General features: G+C 45.3%; 1 protein-coding gene across 3 annotated transcripts in view; it reads right to left on the bottom strand.

Annotated features, from left to right (window-relative positions):
• Window positions 1-15,699, bottom strand: part of USP19 (ubiquitin specific peptidase 19) — a 1,845,650-nt gene that overhangs the window by 305,685 nt on the left and 1,524,266 nt on the right. The window lies entirely within an intron of this gene.

Below are 15,699 nucleotides of genomic sequence, written 5' to 3'. Positions count from 1 at the left end.
TAGAGCGTTGATGTGTTTCATGGCAATCGGATGCAATTGTAAGGTGCATCGGACTGGCGAAAGGTTTGCCCAGTAAAATGCTTTCAATTGGCCAACACAATTGCTTGCAAAACTATCACTAGATCATCCCAGTTGCCTGCTGCTTGCGACCATTGTTTGGCTAACCACTCTTGCATCAGACGCATATGAAGCCTTACATGTGGCACAATGAAGATGCATGACACCATCATTCCGGGAAGGCGCATAACCTTTTTGACTTATAAATCAAATAGTTGTATAACAAGTTATCTGTTGAAATAGCTTTGTGACCCTCTCATTGGAGGGGGAAGACTAAGGTGTTTGTCTGAATTAAAGCGCTCAATAATTGTTTTTGTTGACTGGGGATTATGCTTGACCTCTTTCTTTGATAGAGGCGCCCAATTTGGGCGGATGATTTAACGTTTCCTGTGCATTTTTGCAGACACATCTTTGTTGTTAGCCAGTCATCCAGATAAGCGTACACTCGAATACATTCTCTGCAAAGGTGCACTGCATCCATTATAAAAATACTTTTGTGAACATGGGAGACGCTGATGCGATCCTGAAGGGGAGTACTTTAAATTGATAATACGCTTTACCTATTTTGAACTGTAGGCAATGTGGAGTGTTGCCATAAAGTCTTCCATCATGAGCAGTGGGATGACCTCTTGAAGTGTTATCCTGAACATCTTTGGCTTTACATGTGTTTGCTGGCCTTATGTCTGGCACTGGACATTTTTGTTTCGTCTTTCTCTGGTACAAGGAGGTGGAACATGTTCTATGGCTCCCTTTTGGAGAAGTATTTGTATATCGTCTTGTTGAATTGTCAGATGTTCTACTGGTACACTTGGGTGCAACTGTGCTGCTGTTCCTCAAACTCTATGCAATACCAGATTTTACTGTTAACAGCACCCACCTGCCTGAGGTGATTCCCTCCTACAGCTGGGCAAATTATTTCGTGACCTGCTCCCACCCCGCCCACAACTTGGGTGATATGGGAGGGGACCTGGAACAAGAAGTCATTTTTTGTGGCAGCAGGCAAACCTCTTGGGGTTTGGCCACTTCCTTCACCTCTGTCCCTTCTAAATTGTCACGGTATAGAGGATGATGAGGTAGACTATTGTCCCTAGTTTCTGAACCATGAAGACAAACCTCACTGGAGGAGTAAGTAAGCTGTGCTGCAGACTTAGAGTAGCTTTGACCTTGAAAACTCCACCGGCTTGATTACACTCCTCTATGCTGAAAATGGCGGTTCGAAACGAGAGGTAAGGTTTGTATCATCTAATGGTCTTTCTTTGTGGTTTCTAGGGCGTGATCAACTGCTTTGCCAAATAGAGCATAATTTTCTATTGGCATATTTAAAAAGGAGAAATTACCTTACTGTATGTTCTTTCTATGGATTCTTCTCCCGCGGATTCCTCATCTGATAGATATTCTCTCCAGCTCTGCTGCTTTGGAAATCTTTTTTCGATGGGGGGGCATAATGGACCTTGACCCAGTCATCGACCAATCCCTTCTTGCTCTGCGCCTGGTCGTTGGCTCCGGACTTGACATTTGTCGTATAAATACTACGTCACTACGCCCCAACCTCAGTTCTCCCTTTTTTCCAGAGCGCTACACACTGCACAGAAAAACAGAGAGAACAAACTGGTTAATGAGCCTTTTAAAAGAAGGTACTATAGACCTCGGGAGGAAGAACAATTGAAAAAGAACACTAAGGTAGTGTTAGAAAAATATTTGATTTAGGACTGTGGCAGGAAGATAGAAAACTGACTCACAGGACCATCACCAAGTCAACTTGAAATAGACTCTCTCCTCTCTCTCCCAGAGGAGCAGGTGCCCCTAATCACTGAAGGAGCAGTGACCCGGTCCACAGCTGAGCTGGAGCTTCAGCCGTCCGGAAGATAGGCCCCCTGGATGCCCTGCCGCCCATTCCTGAGAGCTGTTCTCTCCGACGCTTAATCCAATCCAAAAGCACATGTAAATTGTGCTTATGTGCTGCCGTTCGTTTATAATTGCTGCTTTTCGCACCTTCTATATTTGAAAATCATTTGGGTGCCGAAAATCGCCGTGCCTCCATTGCCTACCATGAGGCTTCTCCAATCTAAGATGGCCGCCGCCCCAGTCTACTGATGCAGCCCAGCTGTAACCTTTACCAGGCCCTCCAAGTCGCTCTGATTGGCTTCTCACCCCTTATGAGGACCAATCCCTCGCCGGCAGGCGCGCGCCAGCCCACCCACTAAGGAACCCAACAAGGAACAAGCTCCTGTCCTGATCCTGTCCAGAGACCAGGGCCAGGGCCAGGAACTCTGGCCGTGCTTCCCACACCTGCCTGGTCCCATTACTTGGAATCATCTTCCATCTCGGGTAACCAGCCTCCAATAATTTACATCAACATACGTGACTTTATTCATACGTCGCTGAGTTCCACACTGTGGCCCTTCGTCGTTACTACAATATGAATTTGTAACTGTTTGTAACATCTTCACTGTGCTCCTTACGACATACGCGGCTAGAGTTTATCCTCCAGCAATCTGCTGCCGCACATCAAATCACCAACACACTTTGATAACACACCGCCGTGCCCTCTGCACCTCCATTGTGCATTAAGACAAATGTGCACTAACAGCATGTTATGTAACTGCATTGTTTTGCATCTGCTTTTGTTGCTCGCATATCTAGCAGGCATCGTGCTTCGCGCTGATTACATTGGCATTGAGCCCCTTGTCATTTTATGCTTTTGTCTTGGCACATACCTCACTACGCTAGTGCGCCCCAGTAGATACTGCCCGTAGAGCTTTCCGCCTCTAGCCACATGACACGTTACTATTTACACCTATTAAATTGCCTATTCACAAGTACAAGCTGTGAGGTATGCGCTGGCACCGCTCTGATTCCTTGTCCATGATGCCGGCTCCTGACTTCTGCATTTTGATCACTGCCGCTTAGCAGAGAGTCGCACCTCACCTGTGATTATGTGTTTTTAAAAGCGCATCCTGATTACTGCTGCCTCTGCAGCGCTTTGCATCAAATCGCACATTAGGTGATTATAGATTTGAATCTTGAGCTCTGTTGCATAGCAGTGTGCCGCACCTCATCTGTGATTGTGTGCTTTTAAAATCACATCCCGATTACTACTGCCTCTGCAGCGCTTTGCATCATACTTGACACTATGTGCCTATGGAATTGTATCTTGATCATTGTTGGCTAGCAGTGAGTCGCACAAGCTGTGAGGTATGCGCTGGCACCGCTCTGATTCCTTGTCCATGATGCCGGCTCCTGACTTCTGCATTTTGATCACTGCCGCTTAGCAGAGAGTCGCACCTCACCTGTGATTATGTGTTTTTAAAAGCGCATCCCGATTACTGCTTCCTCTGCAGCGCTTTGCATCACATTTCACATTATGTGATTACAGATTTGTATCTTGATCTCTGTTGCATAGCAGTGTGTCGCATCTCACCTGTGATTGTGTGTTTATAAAACAGTCTGGATCCCTGTTGCTTTGCAGTGCATGGCAACTCCAGTAAGCTACACTCTGTATTGATATATTAGTACATATATATATATATATATATATATATATATATACAACATTTCATACACAATACAAATATACATTTCATTAATTTATAATACAACATATGCAATTCTGGACTAATCGATAAAAAGAGATTTCATACAGAAAATCACATAAGTACACAAGTATTCCTAAAAAAAAATCAATAAAATCCTCTCTCAGCCCTTAATTAATATTGTTCTCTATTTACTTTGTGCATTTTTGCATATTAGATTAGTTTCCAATTCCTCCATTATATTTTGAAGCAATGGATTCGATGCTAGGGTTAAACATTCACTCCCCACATACGACGACTCCAAAACAAATGGCTAGAAATCTCAAGATCTCTATTAAATCTATCTTTAAGATAGAGTGCTTGTTTGGGCTCAAAATGAGTACAAAAAAGAACAAGGTGCTTTAAAGTTTCTAACATGTTAATTTCTTCACAGAAGCGACATGTTAGACTAATACGATTTTGATTAAGCACCTCTTCTTTATGTCCCCAGTGCTGAATCCTTTCTAAAGTTGGCATTTGGTTGAATCTAAAGCGCATATATGTTAATCTCGCCTTATCACACGGGAATCTTTGTAAGTAGAGAGGAATACATTCCCTTGCGTGCCCAAAGTTAGCATACTCCCTATATGAGGAGTAGGACTCTATACTGTTTACTGTATCCACCCAATCTGCCTTAAATAGAGATCTCTTGACTAATACGGGTCGCTCTACCAGATCTTCTCGGCAAAAACCCAGACTATCTAATAAACAATTCATTTTATCACCGAACTTTGATGGATTTTACTGACCCGGATTTAACAACCCTATTGAACAGCTCAGAGGGTGTTTACGGCTGGATCATTTATCTTTCTATAGAAGGATAGCTGCCTTCATAAGTGTCTTGCTCTGAGTGAAATAAGACAAAACTCATGTCGAATAATGGCATTGGGGACTGCCATAGATAGGCCCAGTACTTCTTTCCACATTTTCCCCTGAACCACATTCAGCCATGTGATCATATCATAGGTGCAGATATCCAAACCATACAAAAGGATCGGCTCACATTTTGCAAGATAGAAGGGAATAGTTTCTTACCTGTAACTCCATTTCTCCAGCATTGGTATCTTTCATGGATTCACATGCTTAGAATATTCCCCGTCGTCAGACTGGGACCCTCGGTACACATATATAGCCTTTTCCTATAGGAAAACTTCCGACACTTTTGTGTCCTATCTACGTCCTTTTAGGACCCGCCTACGCACGCTCTGTAGGCCGTCCCAGTATAAGAGGCCCGCCCCCGCGGTTCCCCTTCAGATTTCAGCCCCTCCAAAGTAGGAAGGGTTAAACTTATCAAGCAAATACATTGCATTCCGGGGAGGCTGGCGGGCGCATGTGAATCCATGAAAGATACCAATGCTGGAGAAATGGAGTTACAGGTAAGAAACTATTCCCTTCTCCGGCATTGGATCTTTCATGGATTCACATGCTTAGAATAGATTGTATAGCAGTAACACCTGAAACGGCGGTGAGAATGTAATGTAATATACCCTCACCATAATACACAATGCATATGTAGTAGAACAATGTGGTCCAAAAAAGGTCACTATGAACAGCCAGCGCTAGTGCCAATTCTTTAAGGATAAAAAGGCAGCGTTCAGCATGAAATGTTTGAGGGTGCCTAGACCAAGAACCCTCAGTAATAGCAAGATGAGTATAACAGTGAACTGCGCCAATTAACAATGAATATAACAACCAGTTGGTTATAATTTTAATTTCAGCCTGTTGCCGGAAGGACGGCAACCTTATTAGTCATTGCACTTGCAATTTAAATCAAGTTCAGGAACTGTTCCTTATTTAATCTGCAGTATTGATTACTCATTTGGACAACGATCTAAGCCTTTGAAAAAGAGCTTTGCTCGAAACACGTGTCAGGCTGTGGAATGAAATTAAAATTATAACCAACTGGTTGTTATATTCATTGTTAATTGGCGCAGTTCACTTTTATACTCATCTCACAATGCATATGTACAGCAGGAATAAGTTTACTCATATAACCTTACCCACATAAAGTATACTGTCATCAAAAGGTAGAAAACAGACTCTCCACAGCGTGGAGCTTACCTTACTGAAACAGATGGCGCAGGACAGCTCTTCCCATCTGCACCTCGTCCGCATGCTGCCTGGCAAGGCAGTAGTGGCGGGTAAACGTGTGGGGCACTGACCATGCCGCAGCCTGGCATATGTCTGTTAGCGGAATTCCTGCCCATAATGCTGCTGAGGAGGACGTTGATCTTGTAGAATGGGCCCTAGGAAGCCCTTGCAGCGGCCTTCCGGCCTTGGAGTGGCAAAACGCAATCGTCGATGAGACCCATTGAGCCAATCCTTGTTTAGAGATTGCTTTTCCCCTCATCGACGGACCATATGCGATGAACAGTTGTCGAGTAGACCTGAGTTCCTGTGTACGATGTAGGTAAAATTTCAGAGCCCTCTTAACGTCCAAGGTATGAAGAGCTTTTTCTGCTGCCGATGATGGGGTCGCGAAGAAAGTAGGGAGAACAATGGACGAGTGTTTGTGATACACTGTCGGAACTTTTGGGACGAACGTAGGATTAGTTGCCAGGACCACCTTGTCCATAAAGAATGTTAAGTATGGCGGGTCTACGACCAGTGCTTGCAGTTCCAAGATTCTCCTAGCTGATGTGATAGCAATTAAGAATGCCAACTTCCACGATATGAATTTCATGTCCGACGTGGCCATAGGCTCAAAGGGCGGTTTCATTAAGCCCGCCAACACTGTGTTGAGATTCCAAGTTGGAGGGAAACGTTTTACCGGGGGAAAAGTTTGAAATAAACCCCTCATGAAGTGTTTCACAAGTCTGTCGCTGAATAGAGGAGACGACTGTCTCTTCCTTGTGAACCTCGAGATGGCCGCCAGGCGCACCTTTATCGATGTGAAGGATAAGCCCCTCTCCACCAAGAGAAGCAGGTAAGGTAGAACTTGTTCCGGCGTCACCGTCAACGGTTGTAGGCCTTGCTGTCCTCAACACCATTCACATAACCTCCGCCACTTATAGGTGTAAGATTTGTTGGTAGAAGGGGCTCGAGCCGCCTGCAGAATTTTTTGACAATTCTCTGAAACGTCTAAAGCACCGAACTCCGAAAGGTCAGGAGCCAGGCTGCAAGGTTGAGACTGTCCGGGTTGTGATGCCACACCGTGCCTTTGTCCCGGGATAGTAGGTTCGGGACTCTCGGAAACGCTATTGGATGTTCCAGCGACAGGTGAAGCAGGTCAGAGAACCACGGTTGCCGCGGCCAGTACGGTGCCACTAGAATTACCCGGCAACTGTATCTGCGTATCCACTGTACTGTCCTCCGTATGAGGGGGGAACGGAGGAAAAGCATAAAGGATCATGTCCGTCCATGGAAAGGAGAATGCCTCCCCCATGGAACCCTCCTGAGGCCATCTGCTTGCGAATTGCTCGCATTTCTTGTTGTCCTTGGTTGCGAAAGCGTCCAGAGGGGGGTGACCCCATTTCTCGAACACTTTCATCAGCTGAACTGTGTCCAGTTCCCATTTGTGTATCTGGGCCATGCTTCTGCTGAGGGATTCTACTTGCGAATTCCTCACTCCCGCGAGATGGTGAGCCACGATGGAAATCTCGTGCTTTAAGGCCCAATGCCATGTTTTCTGGGCCTCTATTGAAAGAGTTCTTGATCGCGACCCTCCTTGTTTTCTCAAATAAAACATGGCCTTCGTATTGTCGGTCAGTACTTGTACTCGCGATCCCTTGATGTGTGGTAGGAATGCCTTTAAGGCCCATCGTACTGCTCGGAGCTCTAACACGTTTATGTGTAGGAGTGACTCCGTTGGAGACCAGCGACCTTGCGTTTGAAGAGTACCCATGTGAGCTCCCCATCCGGTTAGGGATGCATCCGTGACTATGGTTCGCTGAAACTCCGGTTCCTGTAGGGGTACACCGTTGTTCAGATTGTGGAAACTCTGCCACCACTGAAGGGTCCGAAGCAGCTTGTCGTCGTCAACGGTTATCTTGTCTGACCACGATCCATGGGCCTGCGTCTATCGGTCCGCGAGGAATTCCTGCACTGGCCTCATGAATAGGCAACAGTTTGCCACCAGATGGATGCAGGATGCCATGGCCCCTATGACCGAAACGTATTTCCTCACTGAGAGCCTGGTGGTTTGTCGTAGTCGGCTCGCCAGCTGATTGAGTTTTGAGGTTCTGTCGAGAGAAGGCTTCACTAGCCCTAACTGGGTCGCGAACTGTGCCCCCAGGAACACCAACGTTCTCGATGGCCGCAGAGAGGATTTTTCGAAGTTTATGGCAAATCCCAGCTGTTGTAGAAGCTGCATGGTGGCTTGCAAACTTGTGTTGGTCGACGCTGGGGAGGATCCCCTTACCAGCCAGTCGTTGAGGTATGGGTATACGTGGTGGCCTTGCTTCCTTAGCCAGGCCGCTACTGGGGCCAGGCATTTTGTGAACTTTCTGGGGGTGGTCTTGAGCCCAAAGGGAAGAACCGTGAACTGGTAGTGAGTCCGCCCTATTACAAATCTCAGGAATTTCCTGTGTTTCCGACACACAGGAATATGGAAGTACGCGTCCTGTAAATCCAGGGACGCTAGAAAATCCCCTTCTTGAACAGCGCGGATCACTTCCTGCAGCGTGAGCATTTTGAATTTTAGGCTCTTTAAAGACTTGTTGAGTTCGCGTAATGGGACGCCATTTGCCGTTCGGCTTTTTTACGACAAAGTATCTTCAGTAGACTCCTTGACCTCTCTGTGATGTTGGAACTAATTCTATCACGCCCTTTGCTAACATGAGTGTTACCTCTTGTTGCAGTATCCTCAGATGGGAATGAGCGGTGAACGCAGGTGGAATGTGTGGAGGACTGTGCTTGAATTGTAGAGAGTGCCCGTTCCTTATAGTGTCTAGCACCATTGATACGTCGTTATTCGTTCCCATTCGTCGACATATGCTGACACTGTTCCCCCCAGAACGGTGTGTTGTCTGTCACTGCTGATCTTTATTTTGCTTGACTCTCGACGACGACGGATAGGATGGTCTCTTCCTGGACGTCTGGAAGTTCCGGCGTCGGTTTGCCGTTTGGGAAGCATGCCTGTATCCCTGGGAGGGGTAAGCCAACCTGCCAAAGGATCTGTCTCCAGACGCAGAGAATCTGGAATTACCTGAAGCCCCTCTAAAGGGACGAAAAGACTTGTAGCTTCAGCCACTCTGGAGGGCACCCAATGAACGTGCCGTGTCCGAGTCCTCTTTCATTCCCTTTAGGGCCTCGTCTACCTTCTCTCCGAATAGAAGGTCTCCCTCAAAAGGCATATCTAATACTATGTATTGTACCTCTGGTCTGAAGTAGGTACACTTAAGCCATGACTGCCGTCATAATACAACCCCATTATTGACTTGCTTGTAGCCTGACTCAGCGAGGTCCACCGCGATGTTTATTGCGTGATTGGAGGCTTCCTCACCCTCTCGGACAAGTAACATCGCTGCCTTCCTATGCTCCTCCGGAAGATGATCCAGCAACGGCGCTAGCCTGTGCCACATCTCTCTGTCGTATCTGGCTACAATAGCCAGAGAGTTTGCGGCCTTTACTGTGGTTGCTCCCACGGATAGCACTTTTTTGCCAAAGGCATCCTGGCGTCTTCCTTCGTTTTCAGGCGGAGTCGTGCACTTGTGCTGGGCCTTCGCCTTCCTCGCCGCTGCCGCCGACACCACCGATTCTGGCGTTGGTTGGGAGGATAAACACTTGGGGGTAGACTCTGGAGCCTTAAACTTTTTCTCGAGGCGTCCTTTCACTGCCGGCTCCGAAAAGGGGTGACACATTGTCTGCAACCCCGCCTTCCACACGTTGTCTAGTATTGGTATTGAGAACACAGACCTCCTTCTCTTACCCATGTGGTCGAACAAAAAACAGTCCTTTTTCTGTTCTTCCTGGGACAAACCAAATTCCTTACACGCCTTCTCCATCATAGAATGGAATGATGCAATGTCGTCCGGAGGGGACGGGTGAGCTGGGCTTCTTGGGGTTTCTAACTCCACCTCCGACTCCCAGGTTGGGGATGAGGGGGGGATGATGAGATATCCGACATGGCTCCTCTGTCAGACTCCGAATCTGGCAGCTAACCTTCCTCTTGGGGTGCCAGTGCTGAGATTGGCGTGCGTAAGTGCGTCGGTGGACGGGACGGGCCCGGCTCGTCGACGGGTGACTGTGGCAGGTTTGCCTGAGGTAGCCTCTGGTCCAACGACTGTACCAAAGACTGAAGCGTGGACAGAATTTCCAACGACAAAACAGATTGAGGGTTGAGAAGAGGGGCAGATACCGGTATACCGGATCCCCTCGTCGACGACTTGTCAACCACTCGTAGCCCTAGGTCTGCCGGGCCAGCTATTCTTCTGCTCTCGTCCTCCCCGGAGGACAGCGACACAGCCTGTTCTTGCAGTAGAGTATCCGGGGGGATCGGATCAAAAACTTCAGGCCTCCAGGCTTCCTGTAGAACCCCCGTTGATGAGGCCACCGTCGCAGTTGTTGTCGGTGGGACGGTGGATACCACATGCGTCAGTGGCAGGGTGGAGGCCGATGACTGGACCGCCGTCGACGACGGTGACTTAGCAGGTGGTTTAGGCGGCCCCGCCTTTTCCACACTTGGCCTGCCTTTACTCGACTCTCGACTCGAAGTAGATCTATGGTGATCGCCCGAGGAGGATTTCGGCCTTTCCTTGTCCTGCTTTTTTGATGAAGATGACGATTTTTTCGACGAGGACTCTCTAGCTGAATGACTCCGAGATGACTCTTTTTCCGTCGGTCGAGATTTCTTCGCCGGTGGTTCCGACGAGGCAGCGCGGTGTGATGTTTTCGCCGATTGCGTGGAGCCTACCTCCGAAGGGGGGTATGCCCCCGCTCCATCATTCAGCCATGCCACCAGCCGTCGATTTCGGTCTTTGAGGGTCTTTTGAGAAAACCCTTTGCATATGTCGCAGTTATCAGCCGAATGATGAGGGTGGAGGCAGTATATACAATCCATATGTCCGTCCCCCTCGTAAACTTTTTTCAAGCCGCACGTCGCGCATGGACGGAAGAGCGCTTTTCCTGACATGGAGGAAAAATTTCCTCGAACTCCAACTCCAGGTACACAACCTTGTACAAATAGTAAGATGACGCGAGGAGATCCCACTACTTTGGAGACGGTTGAAATCTGAAGGGGAACCGCGGGGGCGGGCCTCTTATACTGGGACGGCCTACGGAGCTTGCGTAGGCGGGTCCTAAAAGGATGTAGATAGGACACAAAAGTGTCGGAAGTTTTCCTATAGGAAAAGGCTATATATGTGTACCGAGGGTCCCAGTCTGACAACGGGGAATATTCTAAGCATGTGAATCCATGAAAGATCCAATGCTGGAGAAAGGTTGTATCGGTAGGAGCGAAAATTTACATACCCTGATCTTCAAAAATTTCATTTGACCCTTTAGTTTTGACATTTTCTCTTTCAGGCTCATTTTCCACATCTTCAAAGTAGATTTGTTAGTAAAGTTATAACCTAAATATGTTATTGCCTGGACCTGTTCCACCTGTTCATCTCCCATCTTCCAAATATAGGACTTTTTGGTTCTTTTCTTAGTAACCACAATCATTCGAGATTTGGATGCATTTGGGGGAAAGGTTGTTCGCTATCGCGTACTAATAGAAAATATCCATCTTTCTACGCAGGCCACGAGGAGAACGATCAAAGAGAATAAAATCAGCAGCAAAGGCCATCCACTCAATAGCCAAGCTCCCCAACCTAACCGGCGCAATGGAAGGGCCCTGCCACATGTCCTCCACATCGCTGACATATAGGTTGAAGAGCGTGGGAGCGAGTGAGCAGCCCTGCTTAACCCCAACCTTAGTGTCAATGGCATCAGATAACGTACCTTCCTGAGTCAAGCGAACCCTGACCGAGGTATTGTTATGCAGCAAAGCCAGGAGTTGGACAATCTTACGGGGAAAATTCATTCCTAACATTTTAGTCCATAATCTAGTCCTGATAACTCCGTCAAAGGCATTGGAAAGATCCAAGGATGCCATAAAAACTTCACCCATGTTAGTTTGATGGACAGTATCTCTCAGATGGGCCAGAATGTTCCCATTTAAATCTGTTCCTAAACCCTCTCTGAAGCCCACCTGAAATTTACTAAAGCAGGCATTTCTTCTAATAACTTTATTTAGATCCCTTAAGAGAAGAATGCCAAAGATCTTACTAGCTGCATCTAAAAGTGCTATGGGTCTATAGTTCTGGGGGTTGAGAACATCGTTTTTTGAATATGGGTACAATAATACTTTGGGTCCAAGATTTCGGAATAGTATGGTTTTTACAAATATCATCAAATATGGGTTTCAACAGTTTAGCCCACATTTCAGGTGCTGTCTTTATTACAAAAGGAGGAATACCGTCAGGGCCCGGTGCTCTGGATGGTTTGAGTTTATTGATAGCCCACATAATGTCCTCAAAATCCCACGGACAATCGCCCACCTCTGGAGGACCTAAATCCATGTCCTGTTCCCTAGAGAGGGCAGAAGGCAATGCAAAGTTTTTCTTGTAATAAGAGCACCATACCTCTGCTTGGATAGGGCAATCAAGTTGGTCTTTAGTCGGCCTCAACATGTTATTAATAGTAGCCCAAAATTGAACCTCTCTGCCCTTACAGAGATTGTGCATCATCAACTGATGAACTTCAAGATGATGATCGATTTTCAGGGACTTGATCAAATTTTTGTGTTTCATGATCATTTTTTTCTTCCTGAGCTGTAACTCAGCAAAAGATATGGATAGTTTCTTCAGAATCTTTAGTTCCCTATTTTTGATACACTTGGATCATTGACTCTAGGATCACTAATCTTCTCCCTAAATTTCCGCTTCTCCATATCACCTATCCTATTGCTTTTGTAGACACATGACCATATAATATTGTTGTAGTGAAACCCCCTAATAAGGGATTCTCTTCCCCACTAATTCGGTGAGACTCTAGGGTCACGTTTTCTAACACCAAAGTATTACATTTCTTAATTTTCTTATTCCATACAATCCTTTTCCTGTTATTTGAGACCTTTGCGCCCATCGACATAGGATTAATGTGTGTACCAAAACCTAAAAGCGATACGGAAAAGCACAGGGGGATGTGATCACCCAACTCTACCTCCATGAGTGTCAATTTTCCACAAGCCTGTTTCCAGGTATTGAATACATAAAAAAAGTAAATTCTGGAACTGTTACTTCCTCTTTTCCAGGTATATTTGGGTAAATTCCAAACCGAGGCATGATCTAAGAGTCCCAGGTCCCAAAGGTCAAGGAATTTATCCCACCATATACCTCTCTTGAGGTTAGTATGAAGTATTTTAGGGATAACCCCTCTTTCATTTAACATGGCTCCCTCAGCACAGGCCGAATTGAAATCACCTCCTATAATAATACGATTACCATACCCCTTCTCAAACCAACCCCCCCAGGATCCCTCCAAGAGAATCCTCCACTGTATCTATGGGCACCTTTATTGGATTCCAATATATATTCAACAGGAGGATAGAATCTACGCTATTCTCTGTCGATAAGACAATGCCTAGAAGCCACTCACTCTTAAAAATCACTTAGCCATGAAACCCCAAATTACGATCTACAGCAATAATCAGACCACCACTTGGCCGCCCGGTAATCCCCCTCGATGCTATTGAGGAGAAGGTATAAAAACCTTCTATACACATATTAGACAACATCATAGTTTCCTGGAAAAAATATATACGGGGCAGGTATAATTTTCCCCTTTAGTCAAAAACGTGTTTAGATGAGCTCCCCAGCATGAGTTCCAGGAGATGACGTAAATATTAACATAGTTGGGAACATCCATTGCCTTGTCTAAGGGTCTCTAAAGTTTTAAGCACTGGTTGCACCCATGACCAATCCTTACCACTATTTAGAAAACTGGAAATTAGGGCCAATCCTGGATCTAAATTTTCTACTTTTTTATTATCCAGATGGGTGATTTGTTCCATTTGGGAGTTACTTGGTTCCTTATATTGAAGGAAATTGTCGGCCTCTTTATCGTCTGCTAGTGTGATTAGATCATAGCCCAAAGAATTAAGATTTTTTTCTTGGGCACGTACCATATCTGCAACCATCACTGAATGAAAACAACTTACCATTCGATGGTTGTTAAAATCAGGTAATGAAATAGCGTCTATATCATCTGTTATATCCCGCAATAAAGGAATTTTTTTTAAACAAATTTAAAAGATGTGTTCTATTTAAATTTGCCTGGGGGTCAATTTTATTATTATTAATCCAACCCAAAATCTTACTTCTATGGATCCTAGAAGTGTCTGGGCCAAAGTCGATTGGATCTTAGTATTATCTACAGAGAATTTTGCTAATGCATTTCCCTTAGAATCTTGAGTTTTAGAAGTCTGCGTATCTAGGGGACTTACCCCCACATTATTAAGGGTAGAACCACGCCCACACTCGACCACATCAATCGGTCCATTAGAGGAGGGCATATTGGAATATAGTATCGGTGCCATTACTTGGGCAACGGGAGGAGGAATAGTTTGTTGCATACCTATAGATGTTCTAGCATGTTTGGTGCTAATCATTTTACCAAAAGCTGTCATCTTGGTTTGCTTAGTTTGTGGGCGATCTTGCCTAATTCTCAATAAATTGCTCTCTTCTACATTAGGGTTAAAGTTGTTTCCCCCCTCATTGGAGGCCCTCTATTACTAACTTCCCCCTGCATCTGGCCTTCTTCCCTATTTAAGCCCTTAGCTACCCCACTATCATCAATCTCTTTTTGGACGGAAATATTCCTAATTGCTTTAAGATGGGAATTTCTGCCTTTAATTTTCGTGTTGGGCATATTTTTAGTTTTTTTGAGCATCCTAACTTGTCTTTTTGTTTTTTACGTCTATACACAGGGGATTGGGATACCTCATTGATGTCATAGTTAGGGCTATTAACAGGACATACTTCATTGGACTTTGTTTACATTTTTGCCCCTTTTTAGTGGGGGTTTGTAGATTAATTATAGCATCTTCACTACTAATATTCAAACATTCCCCCTCCTTGGACATTCCCCTCTCATTCTCCTGAGCACTAAGATTTTCTATATCCTGTTCTTTATTATATTCCCCTGTTCCTTTTACAATAGCATCCAATAAGACCGAAGGACTGTCTGGACAAATCAAATCCTTTCCATGGTTATTATTTTGTAATTTTTTACTTCCTTGTGTAGGGAATTCTTGGTCCACTATCCCGCTATCTGATGAGGTAGGGCAATCCCCGGAAAGCATAATTTCCAACAGAGTGGTAATTTTAGCATCCATGGTTGCCAACCTCCTATCTTGGTCTTCTCTGTATTTCTCATATTGCTTCTGTTCTTTAATGTTATGATCCTTATCAATCATACCTTCCACAAGGCCTTCCAAAAATGCCAAACGTGTAATTGATTGAAGGCGGCTTGTTGGACCACCATGGTACCATCGAGAATCTCTTGGGACTCCCCCAGGGTTTTCAAGGCCAAATTCAAACTAATGTGTAGGTTAGATAGGAGTAGTAGAAGAGAACCTCCTCTATCCTCCCTATCCAAACATGATTTTTCCTGTTTATCCTTACCTACAATAGGCCTATCCGATGTTATGGGATCTGATTCAGTGGCACTATCTATTGTTTTAAATCTATTGTGTCTTTCCTTATCAGTTTGGGTAGATGCTATCTTTTTATGTATGCAAGTCTTGGATGTCATGTCTCTAATACTGGACTAATATAGGTTTCTTGTTTATCCCCTTGTTGTTTTCCCAACATAATAGTATCTCTATATTCTAATGGTGGACCACTTAAAGCACCCTCCGATAGACTTCTCCCTTCCTTACCCTTTGTTTGAACTCTCCCTGATGGCATATCTAAGTCAATGATTTCTTTAATCAAATCACCAGTGGCATCTGCCATAAGCAAAAAAGTTGTCTAAATCGGCCTCCTCAATCGATTGAGCTTATGGTTTAAGCAAACAGGAATTCCTTTAGATTGTTCTCCCCCATTGGTGTCCTTAGATATTATTGGGCTAGTGGCATCTTGTA

Source organism: Ambystoma mexicanum, chromosome 2p (assembly GCF_040938575.1).
Source record: "Ambystoma mexicanum isolate Mex_15411 chromosome 2p, UKY_AmexF1_1, whole genome shotgun sequence".
In the NCBI taxonomy this organism is placed as follows: Eukaryota; Metazoa; Chordata; class Amphibia; order Caudata; family Ambystomatidae; genus Ambystoma; species Ambystoma mexicanum.
The sequence above is the reverse complement of the archived record's forward strand: the minus strand, read 5'-3'. Positions and strand labels throughout refer to the sequence as shown.